Source organism: Ixodes scapularis, unplaced genomic scaffold (genome assembly GCF_016920785.2).
Source record: "Ixodes scapularis isolate PalLabHiFi unplaced genomic scaffold, ASM1692078v2 PGA_scaffold7__128_contigs__length_106722199, whole genome shotgun sequence".
Classification (NCBI taxonomy): Eukaryota; Metazoa; Arthropoda; class Arachnida; order Ixodida; family Ixodidae; genus Ixodes; species Ixodes scapularis.
The window spans coordinates 73,119,939-73,145,636 of NW_024609882.1; the positions used below are offsets into that span (position 1 = coordinate 73,119,939).

Here is a 25,698-nt window from a genome sequence, read left to right on the forward strand (position 1 = left end):
ACAATTTAGAATAGCACACGTGGTTCACTCTACAGTTACTAAGATCATAAGAAAAGCAGCACAAAAAATTAGGAGAACACAATAAGAACATCGTCTCTGACCGCTGCCTCCGATTGACGAAATCGTGCTTTCTTTTTTTTCTATTTTTTGTGAACGAGGTAAAGTGTATTGGAGTATACTTTCACTCCAACCTTTAGCCAGCTAGCAGCACCTACGTAGTAAATCACAGCACAATACGTTTAGAAACCGGTTTTGACGAACCGTCTTAACTGGTTTCTGAGCGTTAGTGTACATTCTGTGGAGTAATGTAGAATCATTTTTTTAGTGAAATACACGAATCAAAGCGGACTACTTCTTTCATAATTACCTTCGCGAAGCATGATTGAGCAGCGGTTTGGATCCCGAAGTTTCAGTAGTTGATATCACCGCGGAAACACGATAATCGAATAGTGTCACGGATTGGGCACTGCGTAAGCATTTTATCTGGCTTGGTAGCATTTGAGTCCATGAATGATATTCAGGTAGTTGCTCGCATTATTGACGGCTACAGCCAAACTCTGTTGATGTGTGAAGCACAGCACGTTCCCTATGTATTGTCAAGTGCAGCGCGTTTCTAAGATAACATTCATAACGTATACTCGGCTCCAGATAATGTAGCCGATTGCTCGGAAAGCAAGTTGAGGGATATCTCTAATTTTTTTTTTTATATTGCCGCACGCGTTTCCGGGCAATCTCGCCCGTGACCGAATGGTTATTGTGATAGGCTCCCACGTAAAGGGTCGAAGTTGGAAGCCTGGTAGCGGATGAACCGTTTTGCTACTTCTGTAAAATATCGCGTTTTGGTAAATTCGAGAACCCTGTTGGGGGGCTTGTTCGAGATACGAATTTTCTACGCACCGAACATTCTACGCCGATTATTCCAGAAGGCCACGCGTGTACATAAGGCTGTGGCGAGCAGGAGTCAATCTTGCTCTTGCGCTTAAACCTGCTGCCACGCCCACCTCGACGTCGGCAACGCCCTGTTGTTATATTATGCTTTCTTTTGGTTTGGCACATGCTCCCCACATTAAAGGCCTAGTTTTTTTTTCAGTTATTCGCCGCCTCATCTTGTGTCATCCCTGACGTTTTGGTAGAGGTGCGGAGTAACGCATGTTCCTGCAGCGTACCCCTCCGAAGGCCCGCAGTGCAAGTACGATCCCAAGCTCACAAAGAGCCGACAAAGAGAAGACCGAGGCCCGATCAAGTCGCCGCACCCAAGACCTGCCCTCGGAAGGAAGACGACGAAGGGGGCCAAACACCAAGATGCCCGGCACATGGGCTCCCAACTTGAAGGCCGCAGTTTGCGTTTTTCTTGTGATATCGCCATTGGAATTAGTACCACCGGCTGCCTAACATCAATACCGATGGAGTGACACCAATTTTATCGCAATCGGACTGACCATTCGTTCAAAGATGGCACTTGAAGACCGGATCAAGCCGCCTTTAGAATCTAGGCCTAACCTCGAAACGGCGCTGGCGGCTGCGGCTGCGGCTGCAGCTGCCATGCCGAAGCCCCCGGTGAACGATCAATCCCCAGCAGTGATGGAGCCAAATCCCAACGACGATACAATAGAATTCAACGAGTTAAGTGGCCGTACGGCATCCCACCTCGGACCGTGGAAGCAAATGCTCAGCGACAGACGTAGAGCCAAGCAGCAAGCCTTTTCAATGACACGCAGCCGGCGCCCGGTAAGCCTAACAGCTCTCTTCTCGTTTCGCGAGCCCCCAGACTCCCCGACACCGATTATAAACTCATATACCACCCGAGAGACGGACTACGCATCGCGGCTTGGAGCGACCGACAACTTACAGCAAGCATACAAAAAGCCAGCCGAATACCCGAAGGAGCATTCAACCAACGCGTTTTAATTCAAGTGCAAGCAGTGCAAACCCTCATCGTGGCCAGCACCCTTTACGATACCTATGCCGACGCCTTCAGCGACGTCACGTCGCTACAACTGGATGACGCAACTTATGAGATCTCGCCGTACGTTAAGCCTTCCCCCGCAACAGTACGGGGAGTAATACACGGCCTAGACACCGGAACCACAACGGAGCAGCTCCCGAACATCATTGTCTCTCCGGGACATAAAATGCGGTAGGCAAAATGCTGAAAAAGTCCACATCTGAAGTTGTGACATTTGAGGGCCCGCACGTCCCTTTCTGCATCCATGATCACGGATTGTACACTCGCTGCCGCCCATACAGACACTCTATCCAGTGTTGCTCGCTCTGTGGTGACATTGGGCACAGACGGGACATCTTCCCTATTGGCAATCAGGTCAGCTGAACGCGGAAAAAACAAGAACACGCAGGAAAGAACACGAAGGAAAGGACGAAAGAACACGAAGGAAAGGAAAGGAACTAGCTCAGCTAAAACCCGTAACTCATCTTCCCTAATTCGGAGGTGACTGTGTGCGAGCGGTGTCATGAGCGAAACCCCTCGCCGGAACACACGTGCACCCCAAAATGTAAGCTGCGTGGACTCGACCACCTGACTGCTAGCAAAGACTGCCTTAAGAAGCTCTGCCCACCACCGCCGCCACTGCACATCCGGGAGCGCCTTGTTCAGACTACGCCGACGTTCCAGCGGCAGCCTCAGCACCAGGTCCCAGCAGCTCACCCACCACCTCCCCCGCAACCGCAGGTCCACACCCAACGACACCACTTTTTTTCGCAACAAGGAAGCTGGTCCGGAGTTGTACCCCCCCCCCCCTTTTTAGAAACGGCCCCGAACGATTTCTCCCCATTGCCCGCACAGTTAGCTTCTGTGCAAGAAAATAATAGCTGCATCAAAATAGTAGAACGGGAGAATGCGCTACTAAGAAAACAACTTGAACTGCAAGTCGAACGCACCGAGAAGTTAGAACGTCGCACAGAAGAGCTAATGATCCACTTAGATACAATCACGAATGCACCGGCGCAGAATACTGTGCATGCAACGCCAACTCGGCAACCAACGCAACAGCCCTCCACGTTCCCAACCCTACAAAATATCCGAAGGCTCGATAGATTAATTCACGACCTTATCCAAACAATTGAACGCCGTATCGATGCGATTGAAAAAAGGCTGGAAGCCACCGGGACAGTCAAGCGCAAGACGCAAAAGAAGACCAAGCAACCAGCCCCCAGTGACCCACCCAGAACTATGCCCTCCGACGATGCATGGGAACAGTACCAAAGTGGTGAACCCCAAGGGGTCTCCCCCAACACCACTGATGATTTGGCAATGGAATTGTCGCTCATACTACAGCAAGCAAAATTCACTGTCACTGTTTGTAAACATACGTTCGCCGGCTGTCATCGCTCTACAGGAAACTGGCACAGATCAGATAACGCTCAGGGGGTACACCACGTAGATCACCGATCCTGACTCACGAACGGCCACTTTGGTCCAGACAAGCCAGACAGCGCGGGCACACATCCTCTCCACATCCTTGGACTATGTTTTCGTAGAACCAATCCCAAAAATGAAGACATAAGGCAGTCTTTTCATCCTCAACGTGTATAGCGCCTCATCGTCACCCCTCAACGAAATTGGCCGCGTCTTCAAGACCGTTAAACAAAGAACAAAAGGGCACAGACTGGTAATCATTGGTGATTTTAACGCGCATCACACAATCTGGGGCTACCAAAGGGACGACAAAAAAGGACAACAACTCCATGAAGTCATTAGACAAAACAATCTTCACTTGGGAAATACCCCAAATGCCACCACGCGGTTGGGTAATAGTGTCTTACGAGACGCTACTCTGGACCTAACGCTTACATATGGACTCAAGGATCCAACCTGGGAATGCCTCATAGAAACATTGGGAAGTGACCATGATATCATACAGCTACAGCTCCCCCCATCATAAGGCCGCAGCACAAAGGATAGGCACTGACCGTCTCACCGATTGGAATAAATTCCGAAAAAAAAAACAACCACGAGCCCTATCCACGCGATTGAAGAGTGGAAAGCACAAATGTTGGAGGCAGCTCAAAAACATACCAAGGAATTACCGTTAACCCAAGACTGCCCCGCATTTGACGCACGCCTTTTACACCTATGGGAGGCCCAGCGAGGGATAACAAAACGCTGAAAAAAACGAAGAACCAATCAAAACCTTTGCATTCGCATAGCCCAGATAACACAAGAAGCGGCAGCATATGAAAAACACCTCAGCCAACAAAACTGGTCGCAGTTCTGCACGAAGCACCAAGGTACCCTCGGCACCCGGCGCACGTGGCACCTGCTTCGGTCCCTTATGGGCAACATAGAATCCAGATCGGCCGCAGCCCATCAGCTGAGACGGCTTATTCATAATTACCAAGGCACGGAAGAAGAGGTCTTCGAGGAGCTCAAGAAACCGTGGCATGATACAAGCGACAAGACCCAGCCTCCCCCCCCCCCCCCCCAACAACCGTACATGGGTGGTCCCAGTCCCGAAATAGACGCCCCCTTCACCTTAGTGGAGCTTGTGGAGATGGAAGCAGCGGTTCACCACTCAACCAGAAACCCCACACCAGGCAAAGACAAGATTCCCAATAAGTTGATTCGGAACCTCGACGCTACTGCGTTGGAGACCCTCCTAAAGTATATTAACGGACATGGGACTGCCGGCACGCTGCCCCCCCCCCCCCCCCCCCCCAGTGGAAGCATGGTGACATCGCCCTAATACCAAAACTGGGAAAACCGCTTGCTCCAGGTAACCTCCGTCCCATCTCCCTCACGTCCTGTGTGGGAAAGCTCCTGGGACAGATGGTGCAAAACCGCCTCTCTTCATATATCGAAGACATCGGCCATTTCCCGACCACCATGTGCGGCTTCCGACCCCATCTCTTTACCCAAGATATCCACTTGCAACTAAAAGAAGAAATCATCAATCGGCTACCCAGCGCACAGAAGCATTTCATCCTTGCTCTGGACATTAAGGGTGCTTTTGACAATATCTCCCACCAAGCCATCCTTCAAGGACTAAGCTCTATCGATTGCGGACAACGAATCTACGATTATATCATGGCTTTCCTCACCGGTCGTACTCCAACTATCGGCATCGGACAGCTTCGCTCAAACTCATTTAAGACCATCTCTAAAGACCCCCCTCAAGGCTCCGTGATATCACCACTTCTATTTACCATCGCTATGAACGACCTTCCCCCCCCTCTTCCAAAATACCCCGCATCTAAGGCACGCGATCTACGCAGATGACCTCACACTAAGGACCCCTAGGCGACCAGCAGGACTCCATGCAAAGCGCCATCGAAGAAACACATCGGTGTCTCAGCGCCAGGGGCCTTGAGTGTGCCCCAGAATAATCCGCCCTCCTTACTCGCTGTACGAAGACGGCACAATAACGTAAACGAAGCATTTCAGATCCGGAAATCACCATAGCAGGAAAACCTGTCCCAACGTTTCCCACCTCCGTATCCTTGGCCTCACGATCCCCCAAAACGGATCGGGTCTCCACACCATTGCACCGCTTCAACGGACACTCTACAAACTGATGCACCTAATACACCGTGTATCACATCGTAAATTTGGCAAGCGAGAATCTGACACCTTACGCATTGTACAAGCCATACTAATTAGCCGGGTCGCCTATGGCACGCCATATTTGGCCCTCAAAATAACCGAAAAATCAAAAATTAATATTGCCTGCGCCAAGCATGCAAAACCGCCTCAGGACTACCTCCCAAGACTTCAACGAAGAATTTGTTGCGACTAGGAATTCACAACACCTGGGAAAAGATACAGGAGGCACATCACATCTCCCAGTTAGAACGCCTTAAATTAACGCCTGCCCGACGAGCCACACTAAGAAAGTTAGGCTACGCGACGCCCCCCTTGCAAGAACACAAAGAACGAGTACCTTTGCACCTAAGAAAAGCCATTCGTGTAGCCCAGATCCCGAAAAACATGCATGCGGTTTACAATAAGGCTCGGCGCATCGCTAGAGCACAAACCATGAGCACCAATACGGCGATAGCCCAACTACGAGAGACACCGACACGTCCTTCACTTTCACATTCGCATCAGCGAGCCCATGTTGTATGTGTAACCAATGCAGCAGGGCAAGAAAGGACCTCCCTCACAGTTCGCACAACATCTACAAAAGCCGCCAAGGAAATTGCCATTGCCCTAGCAGCAACGACAGACGACAATATAATCACAGTGCTCACAAACTCCCAGGCAGTCTGCCGCAATTACCTACGGGGACGCATCTCCAAAACCAGAGTTTTGGGGAGCCGGGAAATGGTCCTCAAGACTATCCCCCGGCTCCCTGAAGTACACCTGGTCTGGGTACCCGGACACGAATACCTCGAAGGTAATGAAGCGGCACATGCCGCTGCCCGCGCGCATACACACCGGGCCATTTCCCAAGAGGGAGCAACTTCACTTGTTGTCCCCCCCCCTCCGACCGACCTGCTCATCAAGTATGCCGTCACACTAGCCCGCTACCGTCACGACCAAAGAAAATACCCAGCCCCGCACCCAAGACTATTAAGAGATGAAGCCACCACCCTCCGAAGACTGGAAACCAACACATATCCCCAAAGCACCCTTCTTCACGCCATCTGTCCCGCTCAATACCCCGCCACCTGTAATTTTTCTCCTTCTCCCGGCGACCTTTACCATCAGGTATGGGAATGCCAACAAACCCCGGACCTCACTCCCTAACCCACCCCATCCTACGAGCAATGGATGACCTATCTGACCAGCCCGGACCCTGGGATCCAGCAAGACATGGTTACGAGGGCCGTGATAGCCAACAGCAGCCAGGTTATTCCGGACTAAGGATTCCCTCCACTGGGCAGGTGCCCTAACATGTGCACCTGATGATTGCTAAATAAAGATTTATACATTCATTCATACCCCCGGAATTCAAACTGTTAACACCCAAGACCAGGCAGCCAGCGAGGCCGACGATATGCAACCAATCGTCGCACACCCCGGCAGCCGCCGCCGTCGCACCACAGACTCAGACGCCTCTCCACGGTAAGGTCCGCGAGGACATCGAGGATTTGCTGCAACGCTACAGGAACGTGTGGCCCGCCATAACGGGTAAAGAGCTAAGCAGTGCTTGCAGAACATCTACTTCTCGCTGGACGGAACTGCAAGGCACTGGCTCGATGACCACAAGGCTTCTTTAACTTCATGGGATGTGTGTAAGCAAGAACTCAAGACTAAATGAGAGCATCACCAGCTTCATTCAGGATGTTCTGCGCCTGAAGGCTCGCGCCGACCCTCAGGCCCCCGATGAACATAAGCTGCGGATCCTCCTGCGATCTGTGAAGGATGGCATTTTCGGTGGTCGTGTTCGCAACCACTCGCTTATTTTATCATGGAGGCCATGAGCATGGGACGTTCTCTCCTTGCAAGAGCCAGTCACTACGATCGGCACTCGAGTGTAGCTGCTTCTTCGCCATCGTGCTACGAGCACCCCCGGCATCTGCGACATCATCCCTGAAGTCGTTCAGGACGAGCTGAAAAAGTGAAAGCCGTTTACAACTCCCTGTAACACCGAATTGGAGCGCAGCTCTTGGGGAGGAGGGAAGGGTACTGAAGGGAGGGTAGACCCCTCCTCCTCCTCCTTCTCCTCCTCCTCCCCTCATTCTTTAATATGCTCCGGAGGGTCACCTGACCTCGGGGGAGAAGGTAACGTGACCTCGGGGAGGGGGGTCTCACGTGGCTTCGGGGGGGGGGGGGGGGAGGGGGTCACGTAACCTCGGGGAGGGGGTCACGTGACTTGGACAGTCACGTGACTTTCGGGTGACCTTGACTGGGTCACCTTGGGGTGACCTTGAGAGGGTCACATGACTTGGGGATCACGTGACCTTGGGGTGACCTTGGTTACGCCGACGGCGACGGCGACGCCGACGCCGCTCAAACTGGAAACGGGCGCCTAAGAGCTGCGCTCTAAAAGCTGCTGCCCGCAGCCACACGCCTGGACTCGCTCTCCATCGCCGATGTGGTGAGAGAGGAGATTCAGCGAGTCATCCAACCAGAGGCTCCCGTTATCGTGGCCCCACCCAAAGAACCAACGGAGGCATACGCCGCAGTAGCCCGACGGTCGCCGCCGGCTGCCCCTCTATACCAGGTGCCACTTTGACGAGACACACCTTCTCCGCAGTATCCACGACGCCAGTAAAATTGAGCATACGTGTGCCATGAACCAGTTGTGCCAAGGACGTCCGACGTCTGGCGAACGGCTGACCGACGACCTGTGTGCTTCCACGGCGGTGAAGCTGGCCACGTATATTGACGACGAGCTTACCGTAAAATTGGAGGTCGAGGGTTCGCGGCAGATGCCACGCGCTCAAGGTACGGTGAGCGACGGTGGGATATCCCGGAGTTCTTGCACCGGCCACCATCCCCTGGGCAAGCTCATCCCCGAGAATCCCGCTCGCCGTCTCCGCGCTGTCCCGTGTCACTTATTAGCCGATGCCGTCGAGAAAGCCGGTCCCCTTTTCTCGCGAGAGAAACTAAGTGCGGCAAGGCCTGGACGTGGCATTGCCGAAGACGACCGAAGTAAAGACCCTTCAAGAACGGCGGAGCGCTCACACTCTCCCGACGCCGCGCATTGCAATGACGCTTCTGCGACGGTGCCCAACGAAGTAAACGTTGTTCTTGATCACCACGATGCTTCGGCACTCGTGGACACCGGAGCAGACTACCCAGTCTCCAGTGCGAGGCTCTCTCACCACCTGCAGAAAGTTACAACGCCCTGAGGTAAAGCGCAAATTCTAACCGTCGGAGGACACCGTATCACGCCCGGCGGAGTGTGCACCAGTGTTGCGGAGTTGCCACTCCGGAGTTGGAATGATTCCGGAATCATTCCACATTTTCGCGACCCCGGAATGGAATGGGAATGGAGTGGCGGCAACGTTCAGGGGAATGGAATGGGAATGGAATTAGATGCATTTTGTCCGGAATGGAATGGGAATGGAATGGGGCCAGGTTCTTTATATTTTTTTTATTTATTATTAATTTTTCTTACGTTCAGCTATACCGAGCCAGTCAGGGAGTCGGTTGTTCAGAAATAAAATAAGCGGGAAACTGCGAACCCGCGTAAGGCCCTAACAGATTATACGCAAAAAAAAAGTTCAATACAAAAAACAAGCATCAAAGCAAAGAACAGAGGGGGGAGAGGGGGGGTGGGCGGCGGTGGCGTTTTTTACCAGTGAAGTGCAACACATATCCGAATGCGTCTGCGCCTCTAATACTGCACGGCTCAAGGGTACGTCATCAGCCGACGTGAACGTGACCCGCTGCTCTGGTGATCTTATACCCAGGAAGGACGCTAGACGTGGCCTCGCTGTGCGGACCGAGACTTCGTACACCTGCGACTCGTCTCGAGTGCGCTGTTTCTCGGAGAGCTCGCATCTGTGCCGGCCACCTCAGGTCGCAATACACGAGGTTTCTGTTTGAATGATGCTAGGCGAAACTTGAAGACTGCCATTCATGCGTTGGAGGCGAGAAGTCGGCAGGAAGGACCGTCATAACAGGGATGCCACCGTATCGATTTTTCAACCGTAACAGAAGATAATACATGTGCTTCAGAATGCTTCAGGTGGCCCACTTTTCTCGAAAATTCCAAATGCAACAGCCTGCATGGTCTTCAACGAGGTTACCTACAAAGAAAGTACGTATTGTCCTTTCATAAAGCAGCGTGGGTAAAGTTTCAGGTTCAAGGCAACACCTACAGATTCAAGAATACTAGTTCATCCCACCGTGACGTCATGTAATCAGTGCTGACAGGGGTGCCCTTATTGGACAGGGAAGTGGTGATGTTTTGATGGAATTAATTTAGAGGTCAAAGTCTTTTCGCATCACTGGTCAGTCAGACAGGATGTCAGGGAAGGACCGCGATCAACCCTTGATGGAACGTTTTTTAAACCCATTGAAGACTCTTCGTCCGGAACGACTATCATCAAGGCGAAGTGCCAAGCCTGCGGAAAAGTAATTTCGGGACAAAAAAAAAAAAAAAAAAACTTTTGCTTGAAACTTAAAGCCTCATCTCAGTTAGCGTCTTAGAAAATTTGGAAAATGTATTGCATTATCAGTATTTATATTTCCACCCTCCCTAAAATGGATTCTTGTGGTTGAATTTCTAGACTTTTTGCCTATTTTTAAAATGTATTTTCGATACGTATCGCGATACATTTTTACAGATATATTTGAGACTTGAGTATCAGTATCTTAGGGATTATTTTCATCTCTCCCAGTATTTGTATTTCCAAATACATTTTTTTAATATTCCTGCCCAAACCTGCAACGTAATGCAGCTGTGAAGTGACACTTTTAACGTTTAGGAATTAGAGGAATGGAATGAAACGATTCAGCCATTCCAGGAGTTGGAATGGGCCCAGTGTCCCCATTCCTAGGAGTTAAAAGGAATGGAATTATCGAAAACTCTAATTCCCCAGAATGGAATTGGAATGGAATGGGGGTGCCCATTCCGCAGCACTGGTGTGCACTGCCCGATTCAAGATTCACGGCAAGATATGTCCGGTGAAATTTGTCGTTCTACAAGCCTGTTCCAGATATGTTATCCTCGAAAAGGACTATCTCTGTGAGTATGTCGCCGTCATTGACCTCGTGGCAAACCAGTTGACGCCGCGAAAGCCAGTTCTGCCGCCGGTCGAAGCCAGCACGCCGTCTGTCGTAATCCCAGTTATTGCCGAGAATGTGATCCTTCCGCCACGGTCGAGTGTTCTCGTACCCATTATAACCGACGCAGTCATAAGCGGTGAAGCCCTTCTGGAAGGCAGCATCCAACTGCTCCTTGAAAAAAGCATTAGCGTAGCACGAGGAGGAACGTATTTTTAAGAAGGACCTGCAAGTGCTCTCGTGACGAACGTTTGAGAGGATTAGCAGCACCTGGCAAAGTGAAACATTGTGGAACATGTAGAGGAGCTTCAAACGCCAGCCGTCGTCACCGCAATCTTAGAGGAAACCTCTTCGTCATAGCACAAGAACACGTCGCTGACGCATCTTGACAACGACCCCGAACTCCCAGTTACAAAGAGCCGGCAACTGGTTGATCTCCTCGCTGAATAAAGTGACTGTTTTGCCACGTCGTTGTAAGTTCACCAAACACCAGTGGCGAAGCATCGCATCATTACCTACGGCGAAGTGCACCCAGTCTACCAGTAACCGCACCGTGTCTCTTTGAAAGAGAGGGAAGTAATCCAAGAACAGGTTCAGGGAATGCTCGACAATGACATCATCCAGTCGTCAAGCAGTCCATGTTATTCACCAGTTGTGTTCGTAAAAAAAACACAGAAACCTGATGTTCGGTGTGGACGATCGTCAACTCAATGCTGTGACGAAGCGACGTCTGCCCACTTCATAGACCGTCTGCGACATTCTCGATACTTTTCGCCGATGGACTTGAAGAGTGGCAGCTGGCAGATCGAAGTTCATGAACGGGACTGGGAGAAAACTGCCTTCGTCACGCCCGACGGATGGCACGAGTTTAAAGTGATGCCCTTCGGAATATGCACAGCGTCGGCGACCTTCCAGCGTGTCATAAACACCGTGCTAGCGGGCTTCAAATGACAGAGCTGTCTAGTCTACCTCGACGACATTCTAATGTTCGCCAGCAACTTCGACGAGCACTTACGAGGACTCCGTGCGGTACTTCAAGCCATCAAGGCCACTGGGCTTGCTCTAAAGCCAATGAAATGTTAGTTTGCTATGGTGAGCCCGAGTCCCTAGGCCACGTCATCTGCAGCGAGAGTGTTTGTCCTGACACCGAAAAGACCAGCGCCGTAGCCGCAGTTTCCCCACCGTCGGATAAGAAGGACTAAATGCGATTCCTATGTCTCTGTGCCAACAGCAGGCGCTCCGTTCGAGATTGTGCGAAGCTTTCTGCGACACTGACATACTTTACAAAAGACGCCGTAAAGTTTCAGGGAACAGAAGTGCACCAGCGCGTGTTCGACGAGCTTAAATAAGACTCCATACACCTCCCGCCCTTGGCCATTTCGACCAGTGTGCACAAACAGAAATTCACATGGACGCAAGTAGAACGGGGCTTGGCACGGTGCTGGTCAACATACAGGAGGAAACAGAGCGGGTCATCACCTCTGCAAGCCGAACACTGTCCAAGGTGGAGGGCAATTACTTTGGACGGAGAAAGAATGTCTCACCGTCGTCTGGGCCATCACCAAGCTTCGCCCGTACTTGCACGGAAGTCCGCTCCGAGTGGTTACTGACTCTGCTGGCTCGTGTATCTGAAGGGCACTTCAGGACGCCTCGCCCGGTGTAGTCTACGACTGCAGGAATTTGATATGACTGTGGTTTACAAGTCTGGCCGAAAGTACAGTGACGCCGATTGTCTGTCAAGGGTCCGCCCCGAGGCCTGTACTGCCTGGACTGAATATGACGACGACAGTGTTACCTCGGCGCACTAGATATCAGTGACATGGAAGCACTCTAGAGAGATTATCTTGAACTTCGAGGACTCATCGAGAACCTGTTGCAACAAAACAATGCGGTTCCCCGCGTTTTCATACGAACCCTACCAACTGTCTCCATCCGACAAGGTGGTCTGCACAAGGTGAACTTCAGCGACAACAACACGGTGTGGCTGTTGGAAATCCCTTCCAGTCTTTGAAAAGAGATATTTCAAGACTGCAACAATATGATCTCCATGTATGTCGACGAGGAGCACAGAGCGTGGGACGAGGTGTTACACTCCGTCACGTTTGCCTAAAACACGGTGGTGGAAGAAACCACAGGAGGGACGCCGTTTCAACTGGTGCATTGCAGAAAGGTGACAACGATGTTCGATGCAATGCTACTTTAAGAACCAGGAGACGACGGAACCGACGACGCCCAGTAGATAACTCAGCGAGTATAAAGGAAATGCCAGCTTGCCCGCCTTAGGATCCATAACCAACAGAGTGTTGACGCCGGACGGTACAACCTTCATCGTCGCCAAGTCCACTTTCAACCCGGAGATAGAGTGTGGGTGTGAACACCGATTCGGCTCCGCGGTTTCAGCGAGAAGCTATTAAAAAGGTACTTCTTACCCTACAAGGTGCTTCGACAACTCGAGGATCTGAACTACGAGTTGATGTCCGAAAAAACACGACTTCATCACGCCGCCCTCCACTACTAGAAGTCGTCTACCTCGTGCGCCTCAAGCCGTACTACGCTTGGTAGGACTGTGAACTGCGTTTTTGTACTACGCTCGATAAATCTGTGTTGTACAAAAATCCGTAGTTTTCCATTCTTTTGTTTCTTTTGCTTTGTTTTGTTTTCCTGCACGTTGCATCGATGCAATGCTTTTTTTTTATATGGGGAGTAATACCACGCGCGTTGATGACTATCGTGCTTGCCTCCCACGCAATGGGCCGAGGCTGATGCCAGGTAGCAGATGTATAGTCTTTGTTATTACGTCAAATGCCTCCCTCTGGTAAATTTAAAAACGCTGTTGCTTGTTCGAGGTCCGAATGTTCTACGCGCCGAATATCCTAAGCCGATCGTTCCAGAAGCCCACGCGTGCACGTTGTGGGGACCCTCTCCCTGGCTCCTCCGCTCTCCGTGACCTTGCCGGTCCCCGCCGCCGTATTGTCGGGCGCTCCTTCGTTCCCTGTGACCTTCCCGTTTCCAGTCGCCGTCCTGTCGCGGAACGTCCGAGCTCTCCGGGAGGGACGGGGCAAGCGCCCCCTCACCCAGCGCTGACGTCGGAGGATCGGCTCGCAGCAAGGTTCCCGATTGGACGGTCGGCGGGACAAGGACTTGGGAAGGTCTCAAAAGGGGAACGGAGACAAAGGAAGGGGGCTTGGGCTGCCGACTACAGAAGGGACCGGTCACGGAGGCGAGCTCGGACGGCGCTGGACGCTGGCGCAGGGAGTGCGGGCACTACGTCGAGTGGCGGACTCGACAAGCGGACCGGACAGCGACCCTGGACGACGGTGTCCCCAAGACGCGGTGTGGACGACCACCGCTGGGACTCGGAGAAGCTGCTGTGGCAGCGGACTCTCCCCCGGCCTCGCTGATGACCGTCCCCCGATCCCGAAACCCCCCAAGGCAATGAGTGAGTGAATAAACTCTTTTGCCGAGAGCGAAGTATTGCAGTGTCATATTCATCCGGAGACAGGGTCTGTGGGAATCGGAGCTAGAAGATGCCCGCATAAACTGGCGCCGCAACGTGGAGCCTGATTTTTGATCAGGCAGGCATTTCGATTCCCAACCTGTTTCCGGTTGAATTGGGGCACTGTTTCGCGCTCTTTTTGGGGGTCATCTTTGTCGCGGGAGCGCCGCACGAAGTTTCGTTGCGGGAGCGCCGCACGGAGGCCCTGACATTATCGCCTGTCTGACTAGGAGGCGCGGATTTTGACCGCTGTTTTAAGGGATTAACCCTTTTGCCCAGCCTGTCAGGAATTTACTTATCCCCCGTTACGAGAAGCACCATGAGTATTTGCTGTCCAGCGCACCGTTGGATGCTGGCAGGTTGATCCTGCTACGCAAGAGCGCTGTGTGCGTGGAAATTACCGCACCCCTCGAGGCATGTAGCGTCGGGCGTCACCCCACCTACGCCTCCGGCCGTCCGCGTCCGCTGGGAAAGATGCCGGCTCACGCTTCGGGGGATGTGACGCGCCTAACCGCCTTTGTTCGCGTATCGATGTAATGGTTTGTAACGCTTGTTACGGATCGGACGCGTTAAAGAGGCATCGCTCTAGGTGGACAACGCTCCCATTGCGGATGGCGGTTGCATGGACTGTGTTTGGAAATTATTCCCGCATTGCATTTTGTCCGTGAGGAGACTAGCGTCTCGGTTTGAGGGCATGCTAGCTCCCAGTTGGCCTTGCTTGAGCTGTCGGCGCGGTTTTGAGCGTCGTTAGTTGACAGCGTTTTAAGGTACGGATGCGCTCTTGTGGTTCCGACCAAGATCGCTTTGAACGAGTACCTTGTGGCCAGAGGCTACATTTAGGGGCTGAGCCCACTAAACCGCGCCGGGTACGCGATGTCCGGTGCGTGGACATCGGAATCCCGAAAACCACCGAGTTTCCGTGTTCACTTATCAGTGGCTGTGCGTGTGTAATGCTCCGTGGAGTCCAGTCTGACGCGATGGGCATGACCCGTGCGTATCTGGTTGTAGAGTCGTGAGGTCGATTCCGTTTGATTTTGCGCACAGTTGGTTCCGGATCCTCACACCGCCATATCGAAGGTTGAGCCTCGCGGCGGGAGTTACTCTTTAATTTCGTTTTCTCCGTTTCCGGAGGAGCGGCGGCCAGCGCGCGCTTTGCGCTGCCGCCGGAAACGGTTCTCGGCCGTGCTTTGGTTCGCGTTGGGACGCGAGGGCGTAGAGAGCGTAATTGGTCGTGCAGAGACCTGGATTAGAGATAAATTATAAATTTAGGGCAGAAAAGACAGCTAGGTGGGGAAAGAGCTGGGCTCGTGCAGTCAAAACCTGCACGAGGGGAGTGGCGGTCTTGCGATGATGTGACGAGTTGTTCATAGTTTTATCCTGTACAGATGCGCGGTTGGCCCGGGAAAACGTACGGTTCACGTCGGCGGGTACGTGCCCGGGAAGCCTAGAAATTATGGCAGCGGCATGGCCGTCGGCGGCCTATAACTGTTGTGCGTTGGGTCAGCCCGTCGCTGTACTAAGTGCAGCCTTTGCATGAATGGGTAGCGGGTGTTGGAATGCGGCGGTAAATGCTGTAGACACTAGGACGCTGCGGAAACTGTTTATGCAGAGCAAATATAGTTTATTAGCTCGTCCATTTCCAAGACCGGCCGGTTAGATTATTTGGCATTTCGGTATCGCGCTCGTTGCGCGGAAGTTGAGAGGTGCGCGTGTGGGATACTTACATTGTTCAAACCCTGCCTGTCCTCACAGTCGCAAGAAGACTTTTCAGTCAGGCGGCGTGTTGACTTGGCTGGGGGCGAGCTTTGTGCGTAACCTACTGCGTTTGTATGCGGACACGTTGCTCGATTCGAGAACGTCGAAGAATCGCGAGACGCGTGGACGGCGTAACTTTATTGCTCGATCCCGGCCGGCCTTTTCACCAGCTGGAAGACTTTTTAGTTATGCGGTGTCGGGGTTTGGCCGGGGGAGAACTCTAACGTGCGTCGATGCGCTTGTCGCGGTTGTCAAGCCCGTGCGGGGTTCGGTGCGGACCGCCGTTACGCGCTCGTCGCTCCTGTTGGGTGGTCACCTCCGAGCGGTGAAGCGGCAACGTCTGGTACATGCCCAGACGTTACGGACATAGCCGTGTAAATAGGCTGTCCAATGAGATCTGCTGTTCGTGCGATCCAGGTACTGTTCCCTTTGTACTGGTGTAAGTGGCCGGTACCACGGAACAACGGCCTCTCAGTAAGGTGATTACCCCCTCTGATGATGGCCTGCTGCGTAGCTTGGCTGTAGCGTGTTTGTAGCTCGGGTAGCGTGAACGCCGAGTGCATGAGTGCCCGTCATGGGTTGTTGGCAGCGTGTTTTTTCGAGTCGCACCTCGCGAACGGGACTGGATTTGTGACCGCTTCTGTTTTACGGAAGGTTATTTTTAGTTTTTGAGGTTTTGTGCGTTCTTCGCGAGTGTGTTGGGGATTAATAATGTTGTCAGAGGTGTCCGGTTCTGACGCTCTGGTAGTTTGCTTACTGTTTTAAAAGAATGCGGTTGAGTTTGATAGGAGCAAATGTTGTATAGTGGGCGTATGTACGATTTGAGCATACAATGAGTGCTCACGCTTTTTAGTTCAGGAATAGATTTCCTCTTATGTACCTCTTGAACGTGTAGCTTGACGTTCTTGATGATTGCCTGCCCGTTAGTATTGAAATGAAAAGTTTTGTTTTTATTTCGTGGCATGTCCAACGATCGAAAGATTTTGGTTTCGTCTCGCTGTCTGATATAGCGTGCCGCTATTCGTTTTTGCGCATTTCGCTGTCTGTTACATTAGGGACGGAAGCGAACTTTAAGTGCCGGCGTGTTGTGTGTGCCTGAGTGCCCGTCCGTGTTGTGAGCTGTGGTGCTCCGGACCAGTTCGTGGACCGTGCTCCGTCGGTCACGAGCTTCCCAGTGAATCAACGTTCACCGCTGACCTGCCTGGTTTGATGCCATCATCATCATCGAGGGTGCTCGTCGTCATCGGCGACACTCAGCTGAACGAGCTCCCTGCCCAGGGTCCTGGGGACCACGCAACCTCAAGCCCCCCGGGGTCCGAGCCTTGAGGGAGGGGAGGTGTGGGGACCCTCTCCCTGGCTCCTCCGCTCTCCGTGACCTTGCCGGTCCCCGCCGCCGTATTGTCGAGCGCTCCTTCGTTCCCTGTGACCTTCCCGTTTCCAGTCGCCGTCCTGTCGCGGAACGTCCGAGCTCTCCGGGAGGGACGGGGCAAGCGCCCCCTCACCCAGCGCTGACGTCGGAGGATCGGCTCGCAGCAAGGTTCCCGATTGGACGGTCGGCGGGACAAGGACTTGGGAAGGTCTCAAAAGGGGAACGGAGACAAAGGAAGGGGGCTTGGGCTGCCGACTACAGAAGGGACCGGTCACGGAGGCGAGCTCGGACGGCGCTGGACGCTGGCGCAGGGAGTGCGGGCACTACGTCGAGTGGCGGACTCGACAAACGGACCGGACAGCGATCCTGGACGACGAGTCCCCATGACGCGGTGTGGACGACCACCGCTGGGACTCGGAGAAGCTGCTGTGGCAGCGGGCTCTCCCCCGGCCTCGCTGATGACCGTCCCCCGATCCCGAAACCCCCCCCCCCCCCCAGGCAATGAGTGAGTGAATAAACCCTTTTGCCGAGAGCGAAGTATTGAAGCGTCATATTCATCCGGAGACGGGGTTTGTGGGAATCGGAGCTGGAAGATGCCCGCAACGTAAGGGGTTCCCTGTGGAGAGCCGCAACAAGTCTTGCTCTTGCGCTCGAACCAGGTGCTACGCTGACTTCAACGCCGGCGACGCTCTGTTGTAATCTTTTGTTTCCTGTTTGGTCTCGCACAAGATCGCTACATTAAACTTTTAGTTTCTCCGATTATTCGCCGCCTCATCATTTTTATTCGGGACAACATTCCTGCTATCTTCGATGCACCAGATACAAAAGAAAACAAATGTGCATTTGTAATGTCAAGGGCTCATTCCGAGAAGTATAAAGATACAGTAGGTGAATGGTTTCACATACCTTAATTTGGTCTATCTCATGAATATAAACAATAGCGTGTTTACGAAGCTTTTTTTTTATTTATTGTGGGGGATGTTGTGCAGGGTTGTTGCATTTCAAATTTTCCGAGATTTTGAGTTCTATTTGCCGGGGTTCCCTAAATCTAAATTATAAAAATAGAAATAAATATTATTTGAATGTAAACGTGTGCAAGTTTAAAAATAAAGCGCTTGTGCCATAAAATGTTTTTTTTTTTTTTTTCAGCTAAGTTTGGGCGTTGCTGCTCATGACATTTCCGATACTGCTATGTCCCACAATGTAACTCGCAAACGGCCTGATGCTTCGACAAACGTCTTCAAATCCGTAAATTCCTCGAGGCAGTGGCTGGGAAACTAATTTTAAGTACGTCCTATTCCAACGTCCTTACCCACAGTTGCGCAGAGTAGAGTGATAAAGGGTGTAATAACAAAAGATACTCTGAAGTTTGTATGGTTTATAGCATTTGCTGTTACAAAAACATAATCCCTCCTTTCTTAAGGAGCATAAATAGTAGGAGTAAACTGAAAACCAAAACACTGTCCTTGGTTGCGACCTAAAAGTACAATTAACTGTTGTCCTGAATGAACCTTGAGAAAATAGGACGTGAGGATTCTTTTGTCATCCATTTGAGACTTGAAAAAGAAGCTGAGGTAGCATTTTTTGGAATTCCTTACCCTGGCCTGTGCTCTGATCGTGGCTCTTATAAACGTAATCGTAAAATTCCATCTCTTTTTTTTTTCTCTCAGTGCAGTTTTTAGTGGAGTTTCGTTATTTCAAAGGTGCACAAAAGCGCACTTTAAATGAGGGGGGAGAGTATCTAATATAAAGTACACAACAATAAATAATAAAAACGAGACTAGAAAAAATAACACTGTACACACTTCACAAAAATAAATCACACATTTGACGGATTTCTTTTTTTTTTTCAAAGACAAAGTGCGTGGGCAATGAGTTCCAGTCGGCAATGGCAAATGGGAGGAGTGTTTTGAAATTTGTTAGTTCTGTAGAAGGGAGGCTGAACTTGAAGGGGATGATCAAGGCGCTTGCAAATGTGAGATGGTTTTCGGCGATGTAGGCTGGGAAGTTCATATGAATAATACTAAATAACATGAAAGAAAACATGATCGGCAAATTTTTGTCTATCGGTTACCGGTCTTAAGTGTTTTCTTTTAATTGTTGTGACAGTTGCGAAATACGAGTAGCCGTGTGTAATCTAACTTGATACTTTATTTTCTACCGATTCGAGCTTGTTGATAAGATATACTTGATAAGGACACCAAATGATGTTAGTGCATTCTACGTTTAACCTGACGAATGTTTTATATGCGCGTCGTTTTACAGCTTCGATGAGCGAAAAAGGGTGCGTTTAATATATCCTAGTGCTTTACGCGCACTGGACACGATGTTATTGATGTGATCATTCCAAGTGAGGTGTTCTGCAAATGTGACTCCTGGGTTCTTGTAAGTACTAACTTTCTCTTTGTCTGCATCGTTGAGTGTATATTTTCTTAGTGATGGAGAGGGTCGGCTGGCTAATGCATAGTCAGTTTTATTTGTATTTATGTTTATTTTCCATCTGCTGCACAAAGTGAAGTTATGTTGCGATCCTGTTATAATAGTGCTTAATCATCCGAGCTAGTAATGCAACGACAAACAACACAGTCATCCGCAACGAACCTTATGTGGGATGATAAGTTGAGTTGGGGATCGTTAATATATATTAGGAATAGAAGTGGTCCCAGGACGCTACCCTCTGGAACCCCCCATTTCACTGGAAAATTATGAGAGTTTCTTTCCCCAACATACGTAGCTTGCTTACGGTTAATGAGAAAGTTAGCAATCCACACTATAATAACAGGATGAATGTTGAATTGAGTTAGCTTATAGAGCAAACGTTGATGGGGTATGGTATTGAAGGCTTCATCAAGAACTATGAAAATGGAATCAGTACTTTTATAAGCATGAATATTGTCGTGCAAATTAGTAGCAAATTCAAAAGTTGGGTTTGGCACGAAAACTTTTTTCTAAACCCATGTTGGCTAATACACTAGAGGTGATGGTCACATAAATAACAACTAACATCGGAATATATAAATATATTATGCTTGATAATTTCACATTGTATACGTGTTAGGGATATTGCTGTATAAATACATACACAATTTTTATCTCCAACTTTAAGAATGGGCAACGCTTTCACAAACCTTCAGTGTGCCGGAAGGTAGATTTGTTCTATTGACTGCTAGAAAATAAAAGAAACCAAGTAAAAATACATTGTTCGGGTTGTTTTAAGAAGTTTAGGACATATTTCTTCATCTCCGGGTGCCGAGCTTGGGAAAAGTCGTTCAATGCTTGCCAAATTCCTTCTTGTGTAACTGTGAGAGGCTCACATAATACAGTAGGCGAAACACATACTATGTAATCACATGGTACAGGAACCAAAGTTAAAACATCAGAAAGAATAAACAAAGGGACGGACAATATGTCCTGTCTTGTCCGTCCCTTTGTTTAATCTCTCTGATGTTGTAATTGTTACCAACACGCTCGCCGAAACAGTAACTCTAGACGGCAAACAGTTCCTCGGTAGTAACAGATAAAAAATACTAATTAAAACGATTGCTGACTTGTGGTTTGAGAGATCCTATCTATGATCATTATAGATACTTGGCAAAGTTTTCAAGGGATTAGTTTTCAAGGGATTTAGGATATCACTCATGTAATACTTCTTTTTTGCCTTCTTAATTTCTAATTTGTATTTTTTGTAGCCTAGTTGTAGTTAAACCAATCTGAAGAAAAATCGCTTAACTCCGCTTTAAAAGACAGACGTTTCTTTTTTGGTCAATTCCTTTATTTTGTTATTAAACCAAGGGCGTTCGATTCGTTTTAGTACAACTTTTTAATTGAAGTAGATTTAAAAATTTTAAACTCTCTTTTTAGTATATTCCACTTCACTCCAACGGATATTTTATCAAAATCACACAGGTATGTAGACGGAAAATACTGAACAGAAGCAACAAAGGCGTTTTAGTCGATCTTACTGTTGTGATCAATTACTTTTGGCGCTGTATATCTATATTCAATCGGAAGTCGCGGTTGAATAGAAACAGTATTATGGTCACTGCCTTTATCGAGACCATGAACTGTCTTAATATTATAAGGGGAAGATACAAAAACTTAGTAGAGGGTAGCATTTTTTCTGGTTGGCTGAGTCACGACTAGAAAACTATTGAAACGACTATTATATCAGGAAACTTTGAGGCTTCACCTGGGTTTCAAGATCAGGTTTAAATTTTCCTTCTTTCCAGTTATCGCTCGGGTAGTTCAAGTCCCCACCTAACATTTTTCAAGAATCAAAGTTGCGATATAAGATACTTTCACTGCACTCAAAATATTTTTCCAAAAGCCTGCTATCCCGTCCCGGTGGGCGGTAACAGACGCCAAGAATAAGTCGCAAATGAGGGAATTCTAATTTGAACCAAACTATATCTAGGTCGCTATCTATCGATGTCTGTATTGCAGTAATAGTTTTGCTAACTGCTATGAAGAACCTTCTATCCCATGAAAATGTACGATCTTTACAAAACAGATGAAACAATTCCCTCAGAAGGAGCTCCTCGCTGAGAACTTGGAGGGTTAACCACGTTTTGGTGCCAATTGCTCTTTTGGCATTTGCACCATCAATGGAGGAAGCAAGATCTTGTTATTTAGAAACTTAACTACGAAAGTTAGTGAGAAATATTAATACATCTATCCCTTTTTGGTTGCGTATCAATTTATGCTATTGTTAAAACCTGCTCAGGCTGAAATTGCATCAGCAAAATAACCTCGTCACTCTGTAGTGAATAGGCGCACTGCTTGCCATTCGCGTAGTGCTTATCATACACAAGTTTGACTTTCACCTTTCTTTCCCTAAATTGCTGACTAAACTGCGATAGCTTACTTTGATAAGGACGCGTTCGAGGTGTTAAAGCTTCCGAGTTCGAAACATGTTAATCAAATGTACCCACCTGCTAAAATCCCTATCAGAAATTGCATTATCAATAAATAAAATAAATAAATGTGGTGTGTTTATGTGTTTTTTTTAATTCTGTTTTTTAGTTTGTATGCATTCATCAGAACATCGTGCCTACTTCGGTAATCCAAGAAGCGTACAATTGGGCATGTTGCATTACAACGTTTGTTGCCTAGATAATGCGCGTTCTATTGCATTAACCTCGAAGTCCAAACAGCTTTGAACGAACTCCTTGATAGTACTCGCTGTTTGGTTCCATGTTTAGCTCGTTTTTTTTTTTTTTTTTTTTTTTTTTTTTTAGAAGGTTATTTTTTCTCATCCTATTGTTTAGGTCGTCGATTCCAGATTCGAGGGAGCCATATTTTTTGCGTGTACAACAAGGTTCAGCATTGAACTTGGTTCGCTTCAATCTCTTCAATCTGCTTCTCAAAGGTGCTAAATTTGTGTTTAGGTTCGCCGATTCCAAAAGTGATCACATTCATATTTTCTCGAGTTCATTTCTCATTCTCTTCATTTGATTCCGCAAGCTTTGCAAGCATTTTCTCTTATTTATCATTACCAGGTCCAGGATATAGTTCAACGTCTTCGGAGAGTAGTAGCAATCCCTTCCAAAAAAGGAAGCACATTTCGTGTGGAACGGAAAGAAAGCAATCGTAAATAATTGATAGTACACTCCGAAATTTATGAAAACTTGTTAGTATCAACTGTTTGTCGATTGGGCACAACACTTAAAAAAAATCGGTTATTACTGCGTTTGCATTCTGAATTTTTAGAATATTAACCTTAGTTGTGAAGCGTGATAGATATATGCGTGAAGGTAAAAATTAAACGTTGGGTCCGAGTTTAATTTTTTGTTGGAGTCAAATATTTTTCCATTAGATATACACAGCATTGCTGCGTCGTGCCCTGCTGGTTGTAGGCAGGGTAGCTAATTTTCACGACGGTCCGTCGGTCGAGAGAGAAGTGTTAAACAGCGTGCCACCGACCGGTGATCTTAACACGGTGACGATAGAACCATGGCACACCGAATGTGTTTGTTTTTATTATTATTTTATCGCAGAAATACGAATTGACAAAAATATTGTACGGCGACTGCTTTTCGTAGTTTTATATTTAATTTTGTAAAAAGACATGAAACCTTACTTTTGGGTTGACGTTAAAGAACGAGTTCTAACATAATGTTCACGATTGAGTCCTAACGTTAGTGAGCCCTAACGTACAGGAATTTCAGCCACAAAAAATTTTTGATCTTCAAATTCTAAAGTGGAAATCTTGGGTATTTGTTTGCGTAGACACCACGAAACTAAGTCCATTCATTCTCTTTCGCGCAGAGCTCTCTTCGACTTTAACAAGCAAACAAAAGTTCAGTTGAGCCCTTCGCAGTTCGAATTACGCAACGCCCACGTAAGACAACAAAGCACACTTTCGCGGCCTGCCACGCATAACGAATAGACGAGCACTCCGTTCAACCGAAGCGCTGCGACTAGAGAGCCTTCTCCTTCCCAAACTCATTCCGCGGATCATCTGCACGGTCAGCTCGCTTGGGTAGAAACTAAAACGGATGCCGCCACTTCCCCTCACGTTCGGGCAGTCCTGGCTCGCGGGCGAGTGGAGACCGTGCCGGGTTAACTCGAAATTGGACGCCATAACTCCTCGCCGGGCTCGGTCGGCGGGGCTGCTCCAGAGAGAAAAGCATGTCACATACCGTACCCTCCGCTCGCACGCCTAGCTTAACAGTGCAGTGGAAAGTACGATGCTGCCCGGACCAACCTGGTGTGAATGTCCGAACACGTTACCCTTATTCCTCCACTCTTCCGTTTGGAAACCGCCCAGAACGCCGCCACGTGGGTCCAACCACCGACTGATCCCACCAAAAGTTTAGCTTTCACTGTAGGTTGTCAGGTCACGGATAAGGGGGATAGAGGCCTCGTGACTCCTAGGTTAAGTTATTTAGGCCTGCTCCCCTTCCCCTCTTCACACTGGCTTGGGTGATGTTAGGCAAGGTTGACAGCTACTTTGTCTTTGGGTGTATGAGGGCCGGTCGAGCTTGAGTTGGCTAGGCATACCTAGCAATGCATTACTTCAGCAGGGAACAACTTCTTTTGGTTCCTGGGGAGGATATTAAGGAAAGGGCTCGGTATCTGGCCAATAAGGATATGAATATCAATTCCTCTTTTTTAGATGTAACGTTCAGAGATGATCAGTGGCTGCTTTTCGATTTAGTGGGCAGAATTCTCAGAGATGTAATTTGAGTATTTTTGACCCCCGAGAGATGCTGAAATGTAGGCGTGGCTAGGCCTGCATCTGTGTCAAAACGTAGCCATGTGCTGTCGAAACAAGGATACTTGTATTTTCAGTTATAACTTTTTTGCTGTTGCCACGTACATTCTGAAGGTCAAGTTATCGCAAATATATTATTTCAGATCCGCTCATAAACTGCAGACCAGTGATTACTAGCAAATGTCTAAAAATGGTTCTAGAAATTTGAGACCGCTCGCGTGAAAAGGATGACAAACAAAATGATCTGCAACGCCAATCAACCATGTTACATTTGAGTCCTTTTTTTAATTCTACTAATTAGCCCGTCATTCAGTGAAGAAGTGAAGATTGGTCGAATTTCCGAATGGCAACTTATTAAAATAGAACAAAAAATAGTTGTTTTTCTTTCCAAACCTCAGATATAACAACAATATTCGTTCCGCTGCAGCTTATTATGCGTCGAGACCATATATCTATTTCTAAACTAGATAATTGCTGATTCCTATTGCAGTGCCCCCTGTCCACTGCTCCGCAAAGCTTAAATGCAAGGGGAGCGGGAGGTAGAGACAAGTAGAGTCCTGTGTGTTCATTGCGCAGCATTTCCGGGTCTTCTACATGAGGTTTGGGCTATATCGCGATACAAATGTATAGCGATAGTGTTTTTGAAATAAAGTGTTTTTAATTGCAATCCAGTGTCGCTATAAAAATTCTTAGTTTTATATTGTATTTTTGTATTGAAATTCATTAGCGGATCTATCCGTAATAGCGTGATGCGATTAAGGGCCGATGTGTTTCGTTGCTATCCTTATGGAATAGCTGACCTCCAGGCAGTAGGTAAAGCCCAAGTTCAGATAGCTACACGCTGCCCTTCTCTATTCTGCAAAAAATTATAAATATTTTCTCGGAATTCCATGGTCGATGATGTCTGTAGATTCAATAGTTGAAGGCGCTATCTGCGCATATAACTGAGAAATAAAAGAATACATGTTCATTAAACTTCATTCCTTGGTGACGTCGTGAGATCAATGCTGAAAGGGGCGCACGAATTAGTCAAACTCCTGCTGAATTCTCAAGGTTATTTTAGGAGAAAGCAAAACTGCTTGAGTGGTTTCTGTGATTTTGCCTCACAACGACGACATATGGTAGGGAAGCCGCGCGTGAGCCATGGGGAAAAAAGTAAAGATTTGCTTCCTTACTACAGCGCAAATAAGAGATGTAAGTTCAGTAGGACCCCAAAAAGTCAATAA

The 25,698-nt window shown here is 48.7% G+C and overlaps 1 pseudogene; it reads left to right on the forward strand.

The window, feature by feature from the left end:
- Positions 1-3,200: 3,200 nt before the first annotated feature.
- LOC115327357 overlaps positions 3,201-25,698 on the forward strand; it is a 28,798-nt pseudogene continuing 6,300 nt past the window's right edge.